Source organism: Dipodomys ordii, unplaced genomic scaffold, assembly GCF_000151885.1.
Source record: "Dipodomys ordii isolate 6190 unplaced genomic scaffold, Dord_2.0 Scaffold7, whole genome shotgun sequence".
Taxonomy (NCBI): Eukaryota; Metazoa; Chordata; class Mammalia; order Rodentia; family Heteromyidae; genus Dipodomys; species Dipodomys ordii.
This window is the reverse complement of record NW_012267223.1, coordinates 1,751,796-1,770,470: the sequence shown is the minus strand read 5'-3', so window position 1 is coordinate 1,770,470 and position 18,675 is coordinate 1,751,796.

Genomic DNA, 18,675 nt, shown 5'->3' with positions numbered 1-18,675 from the left:
GCTGGTAGTGGAGCTCAAGTAATAGAGCACCCGATTAGCAAGAGCTAATCGATTCGTGTGTGTACCATCGATTCGTGTGTGTGTGTGTGTGTGTGTGTGTGTGTGTGCATTGCTCCTGAGTCCCTCCCTGGAGGATTCTGTATCATTTCATATGGCTAGTGGAAAACCAGAATAAATTGGCAGCCTAGGCAAAAAGTTTATAAGACCCATCTCAACCAATAGCTGGCTGGTGGCTTATACCTGGAATCTTAGCTACTCAAGAGGCTGAGATCTGAGGATTGTAGTTCAAAGCCAGCCCTGGTAAAAAAAAGTCCATGAGACTCTTATCTCCAAATAACTACCAAAAAGCTAGAAATGGAGCTGTTGCTCAAAGTGGCAGAGCACTAACTTTGAGCACAAAAGCTCAAAGACAGCACGCAGACCTGGAGTTCAAGCCCCAGGACACGGACGGACACACGGACACACACACACACACACACACACGAAACTGCTTTGCCTGTGTACTACCTAAGGACACAAAGACCACACACACACACACACACACACACACACACACACACACGAAACTGCTTTGCCTGTGTACTACCTAAGGACACAAAGACCACTCTAGCTGCAGAGACAACTTTTGAAACCAATAATGCACAGCTGTTCTACAGCCATACGTGGGAAACAGTCCCCTTCTTTCAACCACTACAGTTTTGATTGTGCCCTCTCATTCTAATGATTAGGGTTTTTTTCCCAGTCTAACCAAGAATGCAACAGCACTTCATTAACATGATTTTTTCTTCTTCTTCTTCTTCTTTTTTTTTGGCCTGTCCTGGGCTTAAAGCAAAGGCTGGGCGCTGCCCCTGAGTTTATTTTGCTCAAGGCTAGAGCTCTAGCACTTGAGCCACTGTACCACTTGTAGCTTTTCTGGTAGTTTATTGAAGAGTCTTACAGACTTTCCTATCAGGGTTAGGTTCAAACTATGATCCTCAGATCTCATCCTCCTGAGTAATGAGGATTTACAGGTGTGAGCCACTGGTACCTGGCTTTTTTTTTTTTTTTTTTGGTTGGCCGTGGGACTTGAACTCTGGGCCTGGGCGCTGTCCCTCAGCTCTTCAGCTCAAGGTGAGCGCTCTACCACTTGAGCTATAGCGCCACTTCCAGTTTTCTGGTGGTTTATTGGAGATAAGAGTCTCATGGTCTCTCCTGCCAGGGCTGGCTTTGAACCGCGATCCTCAGATCTCAGCCTCCTGAGTAGCTAGGAATACACGTGTAAGCCACCAGCACCCGGCTCAATTTTTTTTTTTCTTAAAGCAAGGAAAACAAAATCTTACTCCAGTCAGCATAATGGCACGAGCCTACAATCCCAGCACTTGGGAGGAAGAGGCAGGAAGATCTTGAGTTCAAGGCCACTTTTGGTTACATAGTGAGTCTGAGGCCGGCCTGGGCTATATAGCAAGACCGTCTCCAAAACAAGAAAAAACGTGTAAAGGGCAGAGAGGCTCATGCCTGTAATCCTAGCTACTTCAGAAGCAAAGAACAGGAGGATCGTGGTTCCTAGCCAGCCTAGGCAAAAGGTTCATAAGACCCACCTCAGCCAATAGCTGAGTGCAGTAGTATTGTCCTGTCATCTCAGCTCCTTGGAAGCATAACTAGGAGGATCACAGCCCAGACTGCCCAGGAATAAATTTATCCCATAATTTAGCCACCTTCATTTTCAAAGTAGATACAGTATTTGTCTCTGTACTCTCCAAGCTTATTTATAAAGTGCCAAAAGATATCCGTTCCCAGCCCTCCCTCGGCCTGCTGCTGCCTCCCTCCGTCCACAGCTTGGTTTTGCTGTCAGTATCTGACTTCTTGCAGAGGTACAGAATTCCTTCTGTGTACACAACAACGTACAATGTCACCAGACCGTCTTTTTTGGTAAGTGGGACACTGAGAAGGCCATCCTTCCACATGGCATCACAGGACCAGTCCCGTGTCTGTACCGCAGCTCCTGGGCTGATTACCAAGCTCACTGTAATGTGAATTTACAGTGAGACCGTGACCCATCTCCTTGCCGATGAGCACGCCAGCTGTCTCCAAGAGCCAGTTCCCAGCCTGGCACTGGAGTGGCCATCTTCTCTCACAGTCTGGCAGAACAGGAGCACTGCCCCCCCTTTAGAATTCTAGTTTTCTCTAAGAGACGGATCACCATGGTGATAAACTTGCCTAGGACCTGCTCCTTTCATTCTTTCAGCTTTGGCTGGGACTGGGCAATGAGTGACCTATTTTTGTGGCATTTAAATGACCTTGGGAATATGATAATACAAGGGAACTAAAGTCTAACTTCTGAAAGCCTATTAAAATCTCTTTAGAATTTATGTGTCAGCCAGGTGCTGGTGGCTCACACCTGTAATCCTACCTACTCAGGAGGATGAGATCTAAGGATAGTGGTTCAAAACCAGCCCAGGCAGAAAAGTCCAAAGACTCTTATCTCCAATAAACTACTCAGAAAAAGCTGGAAGTGGTGCTGTGGTTCAAGTAGTAGAGTGCTAAAGCCTTGAACAAAAAAGCTCAGGGATAGCACCAAGGCCCTGAGTTTAAGCCCCAGGCCCAGTATGCATGGGTATGCATGCACACACTCACACACACACACCGATTTTATGTGTGATGCAAACCAAGCTTTTCTCTGTAAACTGAGTTTTTAATGTAAGAATGTATAATGTATGTAATTTTTTTTTTTTTGGCCAGTCTTGGGGCCAGAACTCGGGGCCAGGGCACTGTCCCTGAGCTTCTTTTGCTCATGGCTAGCACTCTACCACTTGAGCCCCAGCGCCACTTCCAGTTTTTTGTTTTTTTTTTTTTTTTTTTTATGTGGTACTGAGGAATCGAATCCAGGGCTTCATGCATACTAGACAAGCACTCTACCATTAAGCCATATGTAATTTTTTTTAAGTAGAAGTTTAAGTTTCTCTTATCAAAATGCTGTGCACACACTGTTTATATGTCTTAGAAAGTGGGAGATTAAAGCAATAATAGAAAAGGGAAAGAACAACAGTACCAAGCCAGAAACTTACTTTGTAACCTTGAAATCTACTCTGGGTGGAAACTGAACCAGGTAACCTTGAACAGTTTCTGTGAAAGATTAACAGCCCTAGCCTGCTTCCTCCACAATGGAGAGGGGCATAATCGTCAAATAACAGCCTGCCATACCTCCTTCTATAACAGCAAGCTGTTCTGATGTTTCCAGAACCTGCAACCAGGTTATCTCAGGTTATCTTTACTCTCAAAGAGAGAAAACTGCCAAAGACTGGGCAACAACATAGCTTTTTCTTTTTTTTTGTTCAGTCATGGGGCTTGAACTCTGGGCCTGGACGCTGTTGCTCACCTCTTCAGCTCAAGGCAAGTGCTCTACCACTTGAGCCACAGCACTTCTGGTCTTTTTCTGAATGGTTTAATCTCACAGCCTTTCCTGCCTGGGCTGGCTTTGAACCATGATCTTCAGATCTCAGTCTCTTGAGTAGTTAGGATTATAGGCGTGAGCCACTGGCGCCCAGCTACATAGCTTTCTGACTAGGAGATTCTCTGTTCCAGTGCTTCGATGACAAGGACTGCTGTAGAGAGATGGAATTCAGGGTGGAAGGTCAGGCTTGCTGCTGCTGCACATGACTTCCCTTCCCCTGGAATTAGAAATGCGAAAGAAGGCTAAACCAAGCCTACAGAGCACACTTAGATACCCATGATGCACGTTTCTCAAGAAAGACCTACAGAAAGGGTGAAACCGCCTGTTCTCAAAGAACATCCGGGAATAAGAACATTGGTGTGCATGCAGTCGGCACAATAATGACCCCCAGAGATGTCCACATCCTAGCCCCAGACCTGGCAGTGTGTAGAGTAAGCAAATGGAATTAAAATGGCTAATCAGCTCATCTTTAAAAGGGGAGGTAATCTTTAATTGTTCAGATGACTACAGGGCCCTTAAAAGTGGAAGGAGCCAGGAGCTGGTGGCTCATGCCTGTCATCCTAGCTACTCAGGAGGCTGAGATCTGAGGATTGCAGTTCAAAGCCAGTGCCCGCAGAAGACTCTTATCTCCAATGGACCACTCAAAAACCAGAAGTGGAGCTGTGGCTCAAAGTGGTAGAGCACTAGCCCTGAGCAAAAGAGCTCAGGGAAAGCTCCTAGGCCCTGAGTTCAAGCCCCACAACTGCCAAAACTAAAATAAGTGGAAAGAGGCTGAGAATGATGGTCTACTCCAGTAATCTCAGCTACTTAGAAGGCAGAGAGCTGGAGGAAGGCAGTTTGGACAAAAATTTAGTAAGATTCCATCTCTACCAATAAGCCAGGCCTGTGGCGTGTGCTTGCCAACCCAGCTATGCAGGAGGCATCGGTAAGAGGATTGAAGACTGGCGCAGGCACTGAGCAAAGTAAGTAAAGCAAAAGAGCGCTGGAGATACAGCTGAGTGGCACAGCATCTGCCTAGCAAGCACAAAGCTCTGACTGAAAAAAAAAGTGCAAGGAGTCACAAGAGTCAAGGTTGGAAGCAGGGCGCTGGTGGCTCACACCTGTAATCCTAGCTACTCAGGAGGCTGAGATCTAAGGATTGCAGTTTAAAGCCAGCCCCGGCAGGAAAGTCTATGAGACTCTTATCTCCAATTAACCACCAAAAAACCGGAAGTGGTACTATGGCTCAAGTGCTATAGCATTAGCCTTGAGCTGAAGCACTCAGGGACACCACCTAAGTCCAGAGTTCAAGCCCCACAATGGACAAAAAAAGAGTCAAGGTTAGAGAGGTAAAGTGTGAGATTCACTAGCTACTTCTGCCTTTGCTGTGCAGGAAGGGACTGAGACCGAGGAGCGCTGGTGGCCTCTACATGGAGAAAAAGCTACAAAGTGCTTGTTCCCTAGGGCGTCCAAGGGCGTCCACGAGGACACAGCCCTGATGATCCTTGACTTTGAGCTCAGTGACTCAGTCCAGACCTCTGACCTCCAGAACTCTAAGTAGTAAGTTCATGTTGTTTCAGACCACTAAATTTGTGACAACTTGTTACAGAAGCAATAAGAAACTAATATTTGAGTTGCTTCTTTTGTCTCTCTCTGGAATATGGTAAGGGCATGTTCAAAAAGGAGCCCCAAAGCCGGGCGCTGGTGGCTCACGCCTGTAATCCTAGCTACTTAGGAGGCTGAGATCTGAGGATCTCGGTTCAAAGACAGCCCGGGCAGGAGAGACCGTGAGACTCCTATCTCCAATAAACCACAGAAAACCGGAAGTGGCGCTGTAGTTCAAGTGGTAGAGTGCTCGCCTAGAGCTGAAGAGCTGAGGGACAGCACCCAGGCCCAGAGTTCAAGCCCCATGACCTACCAAAAAAAAAAAAAAGGAGCCCCAAGGCAAAACAACATTCTACCAAGTTGTTTTACTCCTTGCTTTCTTGAGTTTGTAACCAAATTCTGATTTTTTTCTTCTTTTTGGTACCAGTTCTGGGGCTTGAACTCAGGGCCCAAACACTTTCCCTGGGCTTTTGTGCTCAAGGCTAGTACTCTAATAATACCTGAGCCACAGCTCTACTTCCAGCTTTTGTTTTGGTGGTTAACTGGAGATCAGAGTCCCACAAACTTTCCTGCCTGGGCTGACTTCAAATCACCACCTTCAGATCTCAGTCTCCTGAGTAGCTAGGATTCCAGGTGTGAGCCACTAGCATCCAATTACCAAATTCCAATTTTTTTTTTTTTTGGGTCCGGTCATGGGCCTGAACTCTGGGCCTGGGCACTGTCCCTCAGCTCTTCAGCTCAAGGCTAGCGCTCTACCACTTGAGCCACAGCTTTTTTCTTTTTGCTTATGTGGTGCTGGGGAATCGAACCCAGGGCCTCATGCATGCAAGGCAAGCGCTCTACCACTGAGCCACCTTCCCAGCCCCAAATTGCAATTTTTTAATCCCCTTCAGGCATGGTGACACACAACTAAAATCTCGGCACTCCAGAGGCTGAAGCAGGGAGGTAGTTAGTTCAAGACCAGACAGGGCCATACAGTAGGCAGAGGGGAGGAGAAGGGGAGAAATAAAAAGCAGAAAGAGAGGGGCTGGGAAGGTGGCTCAGTGGTAGAGCACTTGCCTTGCATGCATGAGGCCCTGGGTTCGATTCCTCAGCACCACATAAGCAAAAAGAAAAAACCCGGAAGTGGTGCTATGGCTCAAGTGGTAGAACGCTAGCCTTGAGCTGAAGAGCTGAAGGATAGCGCCCAGGCCCAGAGTTCAGGCCCCACGACCGGACCCCCCCCCAAAAAAAAAGAAGCAGAAAGAGAAGGAGAAGCAGAGGAGGAGGAAGAGGAGGAAATGGGGAGGAGGAGGAGACAGGAGGGGTAGGAGGAAACAGGAAGTCTTTGGGAGAGACGTAACACTGTATGCTATATTAGCCCCTCTTAAATAATTTATTTGGTACATTCATCTTTCAGGTATAAAATCATCTTATTTTTTCAAGCAAATGTCCCTTTTGTGAAGACTTCTATAGAAAGATCAAAAGCACAGCAAAGCCGGGCACTCGTGGTTCATGCCTGTAATCCTAGCTATCTAGGAGGCTAAGATCTGAGGATCACAGTTCAAAGCCAGCCGGTGCAGGAAAGTCCGTGAGACTCTTATCTCCAATAAACCACCAGAAAACCGGAAGTGGCACTGTGGCTCAAGTGGTAGAGGGCTAGCCTTGAGCTGAAGAGCTGAGAAACAGCACCCAGGCCCCAGAGTTCAAGCCCCACGACCAAACAACAACAAAAAAGCACAGCAAGTGTCTTCACAGCCATCCCAGGAGGTCCACAGGGAGGAGTTCAGTTTGTTGTTTGTTTTTTTTAATGCCAATTGTGGGGCCTGAACTCTGGGCCTGGGCGCTGTCCCCCAGCTCTTCAGCTGTAGACCAGTGCTCTACCACTTGAACCTCAGCCCCACTTCTGGCTTTTTCTGCTTATGTGGTGCTGAGGAATCGAACCTAGGGCCTCATGCATGCAAGGTAAGCACTCTACCACTGAGCCACTTTCCCAGCCCACACAGGGAGGAGCTTAGATGACTCCACCACTAGTTGTGGCAGGAACCAAACCTCCACAAAAACCACAGGCTGACACAGGAGTGAAGCAAGACACAGTATGCACAAGCTAAGAAGCTCTGGTTCCAAGTGACTTACAGCTGCCATGAGCAATCTCAGGGATCTTAGCTTCTCTGTCAAAAACAAGACGCGGGCATAGATGTAATGATTCATTCAACAAACTCTGACAGCCAGGCCCTGCTAAGCCTGTGGGTTGGGTTGGTAATAAGAGAGGAAGGTCCCTGCCTTGTGGACCATCCACCAACAAGATGAGGAGAGGGAGTAGGCAGGCAGTGGGGTGGCAACATAGGCTGTGTAATCCACTGGGCCATGCAAGTAAGGCTTGGCTTGTCAAATAAGGATCTGTGCAGAGGCTGGTCCATGGGGCCTGGGCAAGGTGGGGAAAGCACCTAAGCCCAGTGGGCAAGAAGAAAACACCCACAGATGCCCGGTGTGTTGAAGCAGCTGGGCTGGAGGTAACAGGGTCACCTGGGCATCCCTGAAACAGCCCAGGCAGAGGAGCCTTCCTGGGGCACCATGAGACACCTCCATCGAGTGGTGGCTCCGTCTGAAGTTAGACCGGAGTCTGGAGGGATCCCACTGGCATTCCATAACACCACAGAAAAATCTTTCTTCCCACCTAGCAATTCTGTCAGAATTAAGTCTCCTCTCTGCTTGTCACCATGGCCTGGACAGGGGTAACTAAGATACCTTTGTCAAAGTTACAGAAAGGAGTTACACTCTTCAAGAAAACAAGGGAGCAGTGAGGCTTGAGGAGACATGCCAGAGATGGACTGTGAAGACCACCAGGAGGGCGGCAGCTCCAAGCAAGACAGCGAAGGGCTGTGAAAAGCTCTGGCCAGAGCAGTATGGAGGTCAGGCTGTCATCCCGACAAGTGCTGGAATAAGACACTGGCACTTCTGGGGCCCCTGTGTGCTCTCCAAGACCCGCACAGTGAGGCTGACAGCAGCTGGATGACCCAGGCCACTTCTATGAAAACCCTTTCCTGACTCTCTTAACTGAGCATTCCATATTATGGTTACACATCTGAGGCCCCAAATCTATTTCTGACCCCAATGTTGGTGATCTGTCTGGTATTCTTATCCTAGCGAAGTCCTGTCCAAGTCCTTGCCTCTGAAAGCTGTTCAGCCACACAGACTCTGGGAGCTCATGGTTGCCAAGATTGTTTCCCCCAGAAGGAATGTTTCCAGTAGCCCTTTCTTCACTCACAAGGGGAAGAAAGGCTAAAGAGCAAGACAAAGCTCTCAAAGTGGAAAGGCACTGAGTGCAGCTTAGAAAGAGGCTGGGTCACTAAATCTAACCTTAACCTAGTTACCTGGATGGCTCTGGTTTCCTAATTGCAAAAGGTGTTCTTGCTCCAGGGAAACCAAGCCCAGACTGCATGACCCTGGTGTCACTGCCCCACCAGTATTTCAGAAGTTCCTTAAGCCAGTACTACCCAGAGGGTTTAGCAGAGACAAATCACCTTTACTCTGCAATTCCATGAACTCCTCAAACTACATACAATCCTAAGACTTTCAAGCCAGGCACTGGTGGCTCACGCCTATAATCCTAGCTACTCAGGAGACTGAGACCTAAGGATCACGGTTCAAAGCCAGTCTAGGCAGGAAAGTCCATGAGACTCTTATCTCCAATTAACCATAAGAAAACTAGAAGTGGGGGCTGGGAAGGTGGCTCAGTGGTAGAGCGCTTGCCTTGTATGCATGAGGTCCTGGGTTCGATTCCTCAGTACCACATAAGCAAAAATAAAAAAGCAGGAAGTGGCACTGTGGCTCACGTGGTAGAGCCCTAGCCTTGAGCTGAAGAGCTGAGGGACAGTGCCCAGGCCCAGAGTTCAGGCCCTACAACCGGACCCAAAAAAACCCCAAAAAACTGGAAGTGGTGCTGTGGCTCAAGTGGTAGAGCACTTGCCTTGAGCTGAAGAGTTCAGGGACAGAACCCAGGCCCAGAGTTCAAGCCCCACAACTTACCAAAAGAAAAAGAAAAAAGAAAAAAAAAGTCGACTGTCTAGGTACTGGTGGCTTATACCTGTAATCCTAGCTTTTCAGGAAGCTGAGATCTGAGGACCATGGTTCAAAGCCAGCCTAGGCAGGAAAGTCCATGAGACTCTCATTTCCAAATAACCGTGTGAACGGAAGTGGAGCTTTAACTTGAAGTTGTTGAGTGATAGCCTTGAGCAAAATTGCTCAGGGACAGAGCCCAGGCCCCAAGCGTTCAAGCCCCATGACTGGATGGACAGTCTAGTGGATGGACAGTGACAAGGAAGAGTATAAGTGGGGTGGTAACAGTACGGCTTTGGGAGGACTCTGGAGGGACAGTGGTGCTCACTACAGGCAACAATGGGTGTCCAGAGCACAGCTGAGAATTGAAGCACTCCCTTCAATCAATCATTATGGCTTCTGGAAACGACCTTTCAGGGAATCAGAGAATACAAAAGAAAGTAACTTTAGCTGAATAGGCTCTCAATCACAGGCAGTCTGCAGCTGCTGTGTCTAGAAGCAAATGGTCAAAGTGAAAGATGAGCCCACACCCCCTGGAGGTTCACCACCACCACACAGGAACACTGACTCAAACCTGAATTAGGAAAGACTCCATAATCACTCTTACATGTTCCCCAAATTAAAAACAAAAAGCTCTCCATTTCTGCATAGCCTTCACAGTTATGGAAGCTCCTGTGTGTGTTCTCTGGCCTCTTTTCTTCTCTTCTTCTCTCTTCCTTCCCTCCTTCCTCTCCTGACTGAGCTCCTGCAGGGTCTCTCTCCCTCTGTTCTCTTCCCTCCCTTTTCTTCTCTATTTAGTCTAGTTACTTGAAGGGCAAGGCAAGTTGGCCTTCTGAAGTATCCTTTTCAGTCCTCCACCTCCACCAACCCCTCATGAGGTTGTCCAAGATGCCATCCTTGAACCTCTTCTCAATCAGCATGTGGTGTCTGTCACCCACTTTCTGGGACCCTCCCTGTCCTAGTTATGTGTAGATCTCAATGTCCAGTCCAATCCAGCCAGGTAAATGACCTCTTGAGCAGGTCCTCTACAAAGTGCCAAAGACCGGCTGCAGTCCACCACACAACTCCTCAGTTTGAATCTAGACAATGCAGAGCAGTTACCAGAGACTGAAACCCTGACCCCCCACCGTGAAGCCCTGTTTCCTTTCTCCCCCTTTCAATGGCCCATCCCTAACAATCTCTGGGAACCACATCTTATAGACTCCTGCCATCATGATCTCTATTTAATTCTCTCCTCCATATCCCGCTGCCCTGGTTCAGGCTCTGACCAGGTCTTCATGGAAGTTAGTGGCCACTCCTGAAGTGTCCACACTGTCACCTAAACCACACCGTCACCCATCTGAAATGCAAACTAACCATCATGAAATGAAGTTCTGACCCTCCTGTGTTTACACAGGACAGAAAGTGGGTCCTTCATAACACCACACCCTGAAACCCTCTGTGGTTTCTGCCCTTCTAACCTGCTCTGGCCTCTTTTTTTTTTTTTTTTTTGTCGGTCGTGGGGCTTGAACTCTGGGCCTTGGGCACTGTCCCTCAGCTCTTCAACTCAAGGTGAGCACTCTACTGCTTGAGCCACAGTGCCACTTCCAGTTTTCTGGTGGTTTATTGGAGATGAGTTTCATGAACCTTCCGGCCTGGGCTGGCTTTGAACTGTGGATCTCAGCCTCCTGAGTAGCCAGCATTACAGGCGTGAGCCACTGGCACCTGGCTCACAGCTCTAATTTCAGGATAAGAGTTTCATAGACCTTCTTGCCCGGGCTGGTTCTGAACCTCGGTCCTCAGAGCTCAGCCTCCTGGCCTCCTTCTTACCTCGAGGGAGATCCCAGTAGCCATATGGCTTCCCCTCCCTGCCCCATCTCTTGCCGGGGAATGAGCTCACTTGCCACCTTCACAGATCAGCACCACCTGGTCTTCAGCACCAGCTCCTCCAGGGACATGCCCTGCCTGACCCGGGTCCCTCCAAGGCCACAGCATGCAGGTCTGCAAGGACAGGCCTGTGAGCGTGGCGGCTCTTCCCTTCAGGCTCAAAGCAGCCATGACAACAGGGACTTCATGGCACAGAGCAGTCAGTAATGCTGACTCAACACGCAACTGCAAGTTGCTAACAGAAACCAAACCTCTGCCAATACTATGAAGGAAGGTGGTGTTTAATAGTTGTGCACCAGTCCCATCATCCAGACCCAGCATTACTAATGATAGCACAGACGGCTTTGGAGACAGACACCTTCTTGATGACAGAACACAAAGGTGGAAGGAATTTGGGAGTGCGCATGGCTGACACCTGGAATCCTAGCTACTTAGGAGGAAGAAATATGAGAACTGCAGTGCCAGCCCAGGCAGGAAAGTCTATGAGGCAATACACAAACAAAAACAAACAAACAAAAACAAAACAAAATAAACAAGTGGAGCTGTGGCTCAAGTGGTAGAGTGTTAGTCTTGAACAAAAGAAGCTCAAAGAAAGTACCCAGGCCCCGAGTTCAAGCCCCAGGACCCACACACACACACACACGCACACACACACACGAAGTATGTTTGAGAAAAAGCAGAAAGAGAGGGAGCCTTTCTTGCCCAGAGGACGAGCAGGGGTAAATCCCCTCCTGCCAGCCTCTAGACGGTGCTTTTGTAGTCAGCGCAAAGACAGAAGCAAAACAGCGTGGCCAGCAGTTTGAGAGGATGTGGGATTCACTTCTTGAACAGTTCTAAATAATTTCCCACCTCCTCCAGGCCTCTATTATTGCAACTGAAACTAAGCAACAATAATTAGAGAGACAGCAAGAAGCTGCATGGGGCTGGCGCTCCGGACAGGTTTGGGCAAAGGGCTTCCCTTCAAAGCCCACTCCAAAGACCTTTCATCTTAGGGTATGGGGGTGGTAGGAGAAGACAAGCACACAGGGAGGGGACCCCACCACCTCTGTGGCAATGCAGGGTTCCCCCCACACAACCTATGATGTGGCTCCCCACCCTTGAAGCAGAAGGCAGACAGACTACTCCTCTTGGCTCTTCCTGTAATGTAGTGTCCTACCTGGCCATGAGGCCTATAAAAATACAAGAAAAGGCCTACCACACAGAACAGTTAGCAAGGCCTGGGCATGGTCCATAAGATCCCACAAATGGACCTGCTATCATTACATTAGAACCCAGACCAATCAGATTTATTACACTCATCATTTTTCCTTTAGAGGAAAGTTTTATACTTGGCCAGAAGACAGTTAAAGGTGGAGAGGTCTTTAATTTTACTAGAAAAATTCAGTAAGGGAAGATACATAACTATAACTACTAGCTAAAAATCTGACCCAAACTCCAGTGAAAACCAATACTTATTTCCCCCAACACCTATTTCCCCCTCACAACATTAGAATGAGAAAAACTGTAACCACTTGATTTGCTAAAGGTCGTGACCGGATCAGGAATGAAGCCATCATCCAATATGAAGCAGTCCCTTCATAAAACAAAATATGCAAACACGTTCCTAGTAATCACTAGATTTAATAAGGTACCACTTGGTCACCATTGAATTCGTTTTGTGTCTTCAAGAACAGAAAGCTTTTAGGGGCTCATTGTTACTGGTGCCTATCCTCAGTGTGCGAGACCCAGCTAGCAGGGCCACCACAGAGCACAATCCTTTGAAGATCTGGCACCATGCACCCAGAACTTCAAACACAGTTAACGCTCTCTGACATGTCAGTGTTGTCCCCAGGAGAAGATCTTACAAGTCCAGAAAATGTATCATTATGGTAACCTTACGTTCCAGATTTTCTAAGAAAATCCTTACTTCACAGAACTGTTCTTTTTCAATCAAGGCAAACCATTACTGTGTAACTAAATGTAAGAACAACTGAAGTCACCCATATCCCAGAAAATCAAAAGAGGGCACATGTGTACAGCAGGGCTCATGGAGTATAAAAGACAAAAACTCAAAGTCCCTGCATGTTAACTTGAACTTGGCCCTGTGGGGTCCCCAGAGCAAGGCTTGTTCTGGGAGCACAGAGATGAGAAAAGGCAGCCCTCTTCTGAAGCCCGTGGGCTCCTCACCATGCTGCGCACCCCTGCCTGCCGGCGCCTACACCTCGGTAGGCTTCTGAGGGTGCGAGCGTGCCTGCGTGGACGCCACCTCTCCACTCCTCTACACCAAAGCTCATCTCTGAAAGACCAGTTCTTTCTCCTGTGGCATAGTCAAGAAGTTCAAGAGTTCAGCAGAGGTCACACTCAAGAAATAACGACCCTGGGAATGAATGTTCCGATCTTCCCAAAGACCCACTCCTCAGAACGCCGGTTATTCTGTCATCTGTCCTGATGCTACTCTGTCACTCTGTACCTCTTTAACCATCCCTCCCCAGGTGGCCTTCCAGTCTAGCACACAGCCTGACCTCAGCAAGAGGCCTAAGGCGCGTCAGCCACCCATGGACTGGCGGTTCCCAAACCCTCTGAGAACCTGCTTACAGCTACAGATTCTGCAAACAATGCACACCATGGGATTTCAAAGAGGTCCCGAGGGCTGGCGAGGGAGTCCAGTGCAGGTGAGAAATGTATGTCAGGGTGGCAATGATCAAGAGGCAGTATACTTATAAACTAATTTGTTGAATGGAAAACCCTGTGTACAATTAAAAATAATAATGAAAGGAGATAATAAAAATATTATCTTTGAGCCAGGTGCCAGTGGCTCATGCCTGTAATCCTAGCTATTCAGGAGGCTGAGATCTGAGAATCATGGTTCAAAGCCAGCTCGGATAGGAAAGTCCCTGAGACTCTTATCTCCAATTGGCCACCAGAAAACTGGAAGTGGTGCTGTGACTCAAGTGGTAGAGCACTGGCCTTGAGTTGAAGAGCTCAGGGACAGCACCCAGGCCCAGAGTTCAAGATCCATGACTGACAAAAATAATCATCTTTGTAAAATGTAAAACACTCCTGTTAATATGTAAGTATACTATAAAGCATATACAATAAAATAAACGGGATGAAACAAAACTAAAACATAAAGTACATGCTCAAAGTTCAGAAGACCACAGGAGAAAACAAAAGCACGGAGGTGCTGGGTCTGCCCTTGGGCAGGGCATCCTATGAAGGGAAAACACCTCTTCCTTTTGAGACAACTGGGAAGTCCAGATGCACAGTCATCTAGTAAGGAAATAACAGGGCCCTCCAAAGGGAAAAATGTCAACTATTTCATGTGTTTTCTGAGAACTGGGACACTAACCAGTGATGAGAAAAATGAACTCCCTTTCTAAAATGTTAAACTTAGAAGTCACAAAATGCAAATTTTTAAAGTTTAAGAATTATTTCTCAAATTCACTATGGCCATAAATGCACACTCATAAGTGTGCACATGTCTCCATGGAGTGTGTACACCATGGTCAGTCCTCCCCATAATCCTGTTATAAGCTCTCCATTTATCAGGCTCTTCTGGCATAAACTAGAAGATGTCCCGAGTGAAGCTCCAGCTGTGGAGCTCAGGACTCTGCCCAGCTCCTTCCCAGCCCAAAAACCCACTTTTGGCTGGGCGCCAATGGCTCACATCTGCAATCCTAGCTACTCAGGAGGCTGAGATCTGAGGATCACGGTTCAAAGCCAGCCCAGGCAGGAAAGTCCGTGAGACTCTTATCTCCAATGAACCACCAGAAAACCAGAAGTGGCACCGGGGCTCAAGTGGTAGAGCACTTGCCTTGAGCTGAAGAGCTCAGGGACAGGGCCCAGGCTCAGCGTGCAAGTCCCACGACCGACAAAAACAAAACAAAATTTAAAAAAATACATAAAACAAAAACCTACTTAAGTCGGGCGCCGGTGGCTCACGCCTGTAATCCTAGCTACTCAGGAGGCTGAGATCTGAGGATCGCGGTTCAAAGCCATCCGGGGCAGGAGAGACCGTGAGATTCCTATCTCCAATAAACCACCAGAAAACCGGAAGTGGCGCTGTAGCTCAAGTGGTAGAGCGCTTGCCTTGAGCTGAAGGGCTGAGGGACAGCACCCAGGCCCAGAGTTCAAGCCCCACGGCCGACCAAAAAAAAAACAAACCCACTTTCCTTTAGGTCAACCCAGTGACGCACCAGCTGGATATCAGGTTATCAGGAAGCCAGTTCCCTCTGATGGCAGCCACCTGCAGCCCTCTATGTCCACGCTTCCACATGCCACAGGCACCCAGCTGAGCGGCACTCCCCACGGCCCACACACCCCAAAGAAAGAGCTTCTCCTGAGTCCCCAGTGCTTTGTTCCACATCTGTCCCTGCACAGAACCCAGGCCAGACAGTAACGATCTCCAGTGACCACAGAGACAAGCAGATAGATGGGTGTAACCAATGAAAGGTGAGGGACCCTAAAGCCCAGGTGTTAGGTGTCTTTTTATCTTTCTTCCTTCTACTCTGTTCCTGAATACCCGCCCCTCTTACATATCCCTCGTAGGTGAAAGGTGGAGAAGGTGCTTTCTTAGGCAACTGCACCTGAGTAATCTTTGTGGCATGCAAATGAACTATGTTCTTGAATGCCTGGCCTCACTGCCCTCCCTCTACCTAAAAACTGAAAGCGACTTCTCTGGAACGTTGATGTTCTAACCTAAAATGAGTTCCACTTTGCTTGTGCTAGATAATGAATCTACTAGCTCAATGTGAAGATCACATCAGAGGTGAACAGAAATCAAGGAATTTCAGAAGCTGAATATATAAAGGACATTTTGCAGATGCCTCAAGAGATACGCTTTTTTATTTGAAAACTTTCCTAAACACTGTAATAAACTAAATCTCAGTAAACTATTTATCCTTTTTTCTAAAGGAACAAAAGCAACATATATATCATGTACTCGCTATGATGAAATGGAAGATTCCAACTCCAGTTTTAAAATTTCTAAGCTGAGCCGGGCGCTGGTGGCTCACGCCTGTAATCCTAGCTACTCAGGAGACTGAGATCTGAGGATCGCGGTTCAAAGCCAGACTGAGAAACAAATGTCTGAGACTCTTCAATTAAACTGCAAAAAGCCAGAAATGGAGGTAAGGCTCAATAGTGGTAGAGCACCAGCCTTGAGTGAAAAAATTAAAGGGATAGCACCAGGCTCCTAAGTTCAAATACCATCATAGACACAGTGCATATATGTGTGTATGTATGTATGAATATATATACACATATACATACACACACATACATGATACTTTTCAAAGAGATCTGTCCCTGAATCCAGGCAGAACTGCATTTGCTAGCCGCAAACTGCTGATTATACCAGGGTTGCAGATGAAAACAGTCTAGGAGATCCCTGCCACACCTCCCTCCAGCCAAGTGCAGTGCATATGGGTTAATGTTGACAATTCTGTCCATTGAGACATAGACTGATTCCACTCACACAGTGTGTGTGTGTATGTGACAAGTGTCTCTTTTTGCTTCTTTTCTTCTTCCTGAGTACAAAGAGCTGAGTAAACAGAAGTTAAAAGTTGTCTCCACACGGCCCTAAGAGTGGCCTTTCTAAAAGGATTCAAGGCATAATATATACATGTGTGTAGTTGGCAAATTATCCCTGCCTGCTGAACACGAGGCCTTCTGGGTTATTTCTGACATTCTCTTTAATTGAACAGTGAAATGAATTGTGTTCCCGTTTGTTTGTTTATTGTAACTCAGAAATCCAAATGTATTTCCCCAATGAGCAGTGCCAGGGTCCTAGGCTGATTAACACTACTGTTGTAATTAAATGCAAGTAACAGACCAAAAGCAAGACTGAGTCAAAATATTAACATACAAAAAGAAGTTAAAGTTAGCAGCATGGGAAATATGGCATACAAAAGATCCATTCTCAGTGCTTCTCAAAGGGGGCCCAAGTCCCCCCAAAAAGAAAAAAAACTTGAAAAAATTAAAACTATATGGAACAACTTCTCATTACTGTTGAATACATTGAAAACTATGTATTGAAAAAAAAAACAATAGAGGCTCTGAGCACACAGTTCCTTTCATCATAAGAAAACTGTATGGGTAAATTCTCTGTACAACCTTGGAGGGAAATAGAAAACTCTAGAAGCCCAAGGACACCAATAAATAACTGACTCAGCCCAGCGGTGTGGGCCACCCCTGAGGTCCCAGTGTCTCAGGCCAGCCTGGTCATACAGGAAGCCCCCATTCAAAGCAAGAAGAAAGGAAGAGGAAGGAGATGATGAAGAAGAAAATGAAAAAAGGAATTAGTGGGCTTCACCTTCACACAATCAACTGACGCCATTAGGTTCTTTTTGTGTGGTGACCCTGTGGAATGGGGAAATTTTCTTTTTTTCATTTTTTTTTTTTTTGTCGGTCGTGGACTTGACCTGGGCACTGTCCCTTAGCTCTTCAGCTCAAGGCAAGCGCTCTACCACTTGAGCTACAGCGTCACGTCAGGTTTTCTGGTGGTTTATTGGAGATAAGAGTTTCACACTTTCCTGCCCCGGCTGGCTTTGAACTGCGATCCTCAGATCTCAGCCTCCTGAGTAGCTAGGATGACAGGCGTGAGCCACCAGCACCCGGCTGGAAATTTTCTTTAATTCAATTTTTTTGGCTTCTTCCAAAAGAAAAAGATGACTCTTAAAAATTGTATAAAGGAGAAAATGAAGTTCCTTCTCATCTCTGGGTATGATAGGCAGAGTAATGGCTTGAAAGATGTCCTCATCTAACCTCTCAGAACCTGTAACTATGTTAGCTCCAGGGGAAAGGGGGGATTAAGGTTGCAGATGGCTGCCATTCTCACCAGAGTCTCATGAGCAAAGCGGCCAGGCAGAGTGGAAGATGCTACCTACTGGCTTCGAAGAGGGGAGGGGCGGCGCCAAAGGAAGCAGGCATCCCAGAGCTGGAAAAGGCAAGGAGGTGATTCCCCTCGGGCCTCCACAAGAAACACAGCCCAGAGGAAACCTTGGCCTCAGCCTGGTGGGAACTATCGTGGATTTCTAATCTCTGAATTTATATTTTGAACCCCTTTGTCTGGGCTAATTTGTGAAAGCAGCCACCGAAGCGAATACACTGTTTCTACTTCCCCTTCCTAGGAGAAGCTCAAGTCAGGCCTGGTGGCAAAGTAGTTGGTGTAGTCAAAGCAAGCAGACCCACAGCTTCCTGCCTTCAGTGATCAAGAGGAGGGGGGGGGAAGACCACGCATAGACCCGGGCAGAACTGAGAAGGGCAGCTAATGGCCAGGTGCGGAGGGAAGAGCAGCAAACAAGGAGGGGGGATGCGGGGGGGGGGTGCGGGGGAATGTTTCTCATTAGAAGAGGGCAGACCAGACCTAGACGAGTCTTCTTGGGCCAGGCAGCAATGACTGCTTTTCAATAAGGGCACAGTGCTTCACTAGAAGGTAAGTAAAACGGGGGGGGGGGGGGGAACCACGGGTAACACATCTTAAAAGCTCAGAATTCACACCTCAGGGTGAGGTTTGCTGTTCATAACCACCTCTGTGGGCCAGCAGGCAGGTCTTCAAGTAAGTGAACAGAACACCGAACAAGATTCCTGTCCCACATTCCCTGAAACCGATCACCGATCACCGCGGGTGTCTCCGCGTGGACAGGCCAGGGCTTGGCTCCACTTGCTTTTCTTTGGTGCGGGTCCTGGGGCTTGAGCTCAGGGCAGAGCCCTGTGCGGGGGGGGGGGGGCCTTTGGGCTCCACCTGTAATCCTAGCTACTCAGGAGGCTGAGATCTG